Below are 5673 nucleotides of genomic sequence, written 5' to 3' on the forward strand. Positions count from 1 at the left end.
AACTAAAGTCTTTGGATTAAAGTGTAATATTCAAAATTTAAAGGATATAAAAAGAATTATAGTAAAAGGCGAGGACATAAAGGCAAATAACGTTAAAGTTTAAGGACTATGTGGTAATTATAGTAAAAGACGTAGCAAGATAATTTAAAAGTCTAGAATTTAAGGATTTCTTCATAATACAGTTAAGGAGAGGTACGAGAAGAGGATTATAATTAATTATAGCACTAAGAAGAGGCTAGTAACATTGAGAAAAGTATTAACAGGAAAGAGAAGAGATACGAGATTGATGAAAGTGGGCTTGGCCCTAAAAGATTGAGAAAAGCGGAATCTATAAGCTAAAGGTTGCTTACAAAGACCGATGATTGTTGATTGGGCCTTTGGGGCAGATATAAAAGACAGGAACATCTGTAGATTGAATTTTCTTTTCAGACATACATCAACCCTAAAAGTGTTGTTCCTATAAGGCAAGGTCGCTTACAGAGGGTATGACGTGCATACTTAGCCCTAGAAGTGTTGTTCCTGTAAGGCAAGGTTGCTTATAGAGGCTATGCTATAACATGCTTAAGCTCTGCTTAGCTCTAGAAATGCCATATCTGGCCATGTGATCCGGGTTTTGGTGCGGATTTCGAATGTCCACAACTAAACCGGCAAGTGCACCGGGTTGTACCAAGTAATACCTCAGGTGAGTGAGGGTCGATCCCACGAGGATTGATGGATTGAGCAACAATAGTCGAATGAATCACTTTGTCAGGCAAGTAGAAAGTGGTGTTTTGGGGTTCGAAAGCATTAAACAGTAATTTAGAAAATGAAGAAGCAAACAGTGGGATTGGTGTGAAATATATGTGAGAAAACAGTTAAGGTTTCAGAGTTATTTATTCTTCCGGATTAAGTTTTCTTATCAACTATTTTAATTCATGCACGATTCATTTTATGACAAACTGTAATTGACTAAACCCTAATTCTTTAGTAATTTAGTCTCCTCTAACCTAATCAACCGCCAATGTCTTGGTCACTTAATATAGCTTAGAGGGTTAGGTTCAATTCTAGTTTATTAGTCACAAAAATCCTAATTACCCAAATATAAGAAGATTATATGTCACATATCCCTTTAAGTCCAAGTAATTAGTAATTTAGGAGGAATTTACTTTCAAGCTAGTGTTCAAGTGAGATAATTCTTCCAAGAATCACAAGAACGCTTATAGAATAAGAGTTATTCTTCCGATTTACCCAGATTACGAAAACAAATTTTTGAAATTGAAATTATAAGTAATCCTTGAAATTAAATCAATACATTAATTAAAATAGAATAATAATAATAGTATTAATCCATAGAAATAAACAAAGCTCCTAACCTTAACCAAGGGTGTTTAGTGGCTCATGACTCAGAGAAAAAAACTAGGGTTCAGAAAGTGTGAAAGCACGTAAGAGAGAAGATCTCCCGAAGGGCTAAATCTTTTTCCTTTTATATCTAACCTAATTTGATTTGAAACTAAAATAAAATAATAAATTCTAAACCTAAAAATATCTTTTCTTAATTCAAAAATTAAATTGAAAATCAAATAAAGCCTTCCGTGCTGATTTATTGAAGACGTGGGGACCACTCCTATTAGCACTGCCGGGGTTTAGTGCCAGTTTCTAGCGTTTGGCACCGGGACTCTAGAGAAGAATGAGTGCTGGATGCGGTTTGGCGCTAAACGCCAATGTCACGGCGCTTAGCGTTGTAATGCCAGAGAGAAAGTATATACTATTATATATCGTTGAAAAACTCTAGAAGTTGGCTTTCAAATACTGCTAGAACCACGTTAATTGGACCTCACTAGTTCAAGTTATTCTCGTTGGAGTGCAAGGAGATCAAGGTTGACAACATCCACTTTCTTCCTTTTCTTCCACACGAACTCTATCAAACTCGGCCGAATCTTTCCTGAAATTAGTAAAACCACAAAGCGCATCAAAGTAACATCCAAACAAGCCTAAAACACTAAAATCTAAATAAAACTCAATAAATTCATATCTAAAATAATAAGAAAATAGCGAAAAGATGCTCACACATCAGGTTTCATCGGGAGTGAGTAGAAACCGACACATGAGCTCATGACCTACACCAGAATTAGATATGCATCATACTTGTTTGCGCATCCTTTTTTGTTATGTATTCTCTATGAATGTGTGTGTTTTCTATATTGTTACTGTGATGCTTTCTGTATTTTCTATTTATCTATTGCTTTCTATATTTTCTATTTACTATTTTTGTATTCTCTGTTTATACATTGCGTGTCTAGTCAATCACAAAGAATTAATAAACATAATTAACAACCCTGACCTTACTAAGAACTCCCAAATTTTTACCCCCTATTCTCCCCATTCAAATGAAAATGGAGTGCTTTTCTATGAGTTGGAGCCTCTGTTCATCTACGAGGACCCGACGTTCGAAAGTTATTATGTTTTGGGTGGGGAACCTCGTGTTCGACTATATGTACTACGCGACAGGCCCTTCTCACACCCACTAGATAGGCCGGACTTTAACCTGGACATGCTGTATGATTTTCCTCTTTCTTGGTTACATCCTAACAGCCACGGTCATCCTTTTCCTAGTCCACCGATCCATGCTTAGCCCCTACATCAGGCGGCTTCTGAGCCTAACGCAGGCGAGGGTTACATTCCAGATCCACCTCTGGACGTCATTATACCTCAGGCACCTCCTTCACCAACCGAGCAACTGCAGTCGCAGTTCGGCCCATTGAGCGAAGCCTTAGCTCCTGTGTACGCTAATGAACCTGTATTGGGTAACGGGAATAGCAATTCATCTGGTGGAGCATCCATTTCTAGGGACTCAGAAGAGGAGGATCGAGTGAAAGATCAACAAGAGGAGGAGTTACCATCTTTCAGGAGTGATTCATCTGCAAGCAGGCCATACAGGTGGTCTACCGAATGACGATATCTGTGTTCAGTTAGGGGATGTTAGTTGATATTCTTTTGGCGGCATCTCAGCTTAGTATTTTTTCAGTTTAGTCTCTCCCTTTTGTTAGTTTACACAGAGAATAGGAGAGTCTAAAAGTGTTAGGCTACCCCAGACAACAGTTTAATGGCTTTTTGTATGGGTCAAGGTTTGGGATGTCATATGATTATATTTGTATATAACTATCTTATGGGATGTATACTGATAGGGTCTGTAAACATTGTACTAATGTATGATGATATGTGAATATTCTGTTAATATTTATGCTTATAATGTTAATTATTTCTGTATGCTTGCAATAATATATCGATAAATGTTTTCAACAAATTTTTATCTTGTAAAAATGATGATATTTTAACAACAAAAAGTAATCCTTGAAATTAAATCAATACATTAATTAAAATAGAATAATAATAATAGTATTAATCCATAGAAATAAACAAAGCTCCTAACCTTAACCAAGGGTGTTTAGTGGCTCATGACTCAGAGAAAAAAACTAGGGTTCAGAAAGTGTGAAAGCACGTAAGAGAGAAGATCTCCCGAAGGGCTAAATCTTTTTCCTTTTATATCTAACCTAATTTGATTTGAAACTAAAATAAAATAATAAATTCTAAACCTAAAAATATCTTTTCTTAATTCAAAAATTAAATTGAAAATCAAATAAAGCCTTCCGTGCTGATTTATTGAAGACGTGGGGACCACTCCTATTAGCACTGCCGGGGTTTAGTGCCAGTTTCTAGCGTTTGGCACCGGGACTCTAGAGAAGAATGAGTGCTGGATGCGGTTTGGCGCTAAACGCCAATGTCACGGCGCTTAGCGTTGTAATGCCAGAGAGAAAGTATATACTATTATATATCGTTGAAAAACTCTAGAAGTTGGCTTTCAAATACTGCTAGAACCACGTTAATTGGACCTCACTAGTTCAAGTTATTCTCGTTGGAGTGCAAGGAGATCAAGGTTGACAACATCCACTTTCTTCCTTTTCTTCCACACGAACTCTATCAAACTCGGCCGAATCTTTCCTGAAATTAGTAAAACCACAAAGCGCATCAAAGTAACATCCAAACAAGCCTAAAACACTAAAATCTAAATAAAACTCAATAAATTCATATCTAAAATAATAAGAAAATAGCGAAAAGATGCTCACACATCAGGTTTCATCGGGAGTGAGTAGAAACCGACACATGAGCTCATGACCTACACCAGAATTAGATATGCATCATACTTGTTTGCGCATCCTTTTTTGTTATGTATTCTCTATGAATGTGTGTGTTTTCTATATTGTTACTGTGATGCTTTCTGTATTTTCTATTTATCTATTGCTTTCTATATTTTCTATTTACTATTTTTGTATTCTCTGTTTATACATTGCGTGTCTAGTCAATCACAAAGAATTAATAAACATAATTAACAACCCTGACCTTACTAAGAACTCCCAAATTTTTACCCCCTATTCTCCCCATTCAAATGAAAATGGAGTGCTTTTCTATGAGTTGGAGCCTCTGTTCATCTACGAGGACCCGACGTTCGAAAGTTATTATGTTTTGGGTGGGGAACCTCGTGTTCGACTATATGTACTACGCGACAGGCCCTTCTCACACCCACTAGATAGGCCGGACTTTAACCTGGACATGCTGTATGATTTTCCTCTTTCTTGGTTACATCCTAACAGCCACGGTCATCCTTTTCCTAGTCCACCGATCCATGCTTAGCCCCTACATCAGGCGGCTTCTGAGCCTAACGCAGGCGAGGGTTACATTCCAGATCCACCTCTGGACGTCATTATACCTCAGGCACCTCCTTCACCAACCGAGCAACTGCAGTCGCAGTTCGGCCCATTGAGCGAAGCCTTAGCTCCTGTGTACGCTAATGAACCTGTATTGGGTAACGGGAATAGCAATTCATCTGGTGGAGCATCCATTTCTAGGGACTCAGAAGAGGAGGATCGAGTGAAAGATCAACAAGAGGAGGAGTTACCATCTTTCAGGAGTGATTCATCTGCAAGCAGGCCATACAGGTGGTCTACCGAATGACGATATCTGTGTTCAGTTAGGGGATGTTAGTTGATATTCTTTTGGCGGCATCTCAGCTTAGTATTTTTTCAGTTTAGTCTCTCCCTTTTGTTAGTTTACACAGAGAATAGGAGAGTCTAAAAGTGTTAGGCTACCCCAGACAACAGTTTAATGGCTTTTTGTATGGGTCAAGGTTTGGGATGTCATATGATTATATTTGTATATAACTATCTTATGGGATGTATACTGATAGGGTCTGTAAACATTGTACTAATGTATGATGATATGTGAATATTCTGTTAATATTTATGCTTATAATGTTAATTATTTCTGTATGCTTGCAATAATATATCGATAAATGTTTTCAACAAATTTTTATCTTGTAAAAATGATGATATTTTAACAACAAATCGCGGTTATATAATAAAGATTAGTTAATAAATAAGAAGGCAAGTTAGTGACATTTAACTTCTAGTGTGATCATGACATATTAGAAGTTGGGTCGTTATATGATTAACCCTTCACGTTACCAACTTCTCACTTTAAAGGATCCGAATTCTAAATTTCAATCTCAATTACCAAACACTACAATAACACACACCACCCACCACCAACCACCCACCACACCACCAGTCTAGTCTCCTCCCACTCTCTACTCACTCAGTCACAACCTTAAATTTCAATTTCAATTATAATGTTATAATA

This window comes from Arachis ipaensis, chromosome B02, assembly GCF_000816755.2.
Source record: "Arachis ipaensis cultivar K30076 chromosome B02, Araip1.1, whole genome shotgun sequence".
NCBI lineage: Eukaryota > Viridiplantae > Streptophyta > Magnoliopsida > Fabales > Fabaceae > Arachis > Arachis ipaensis.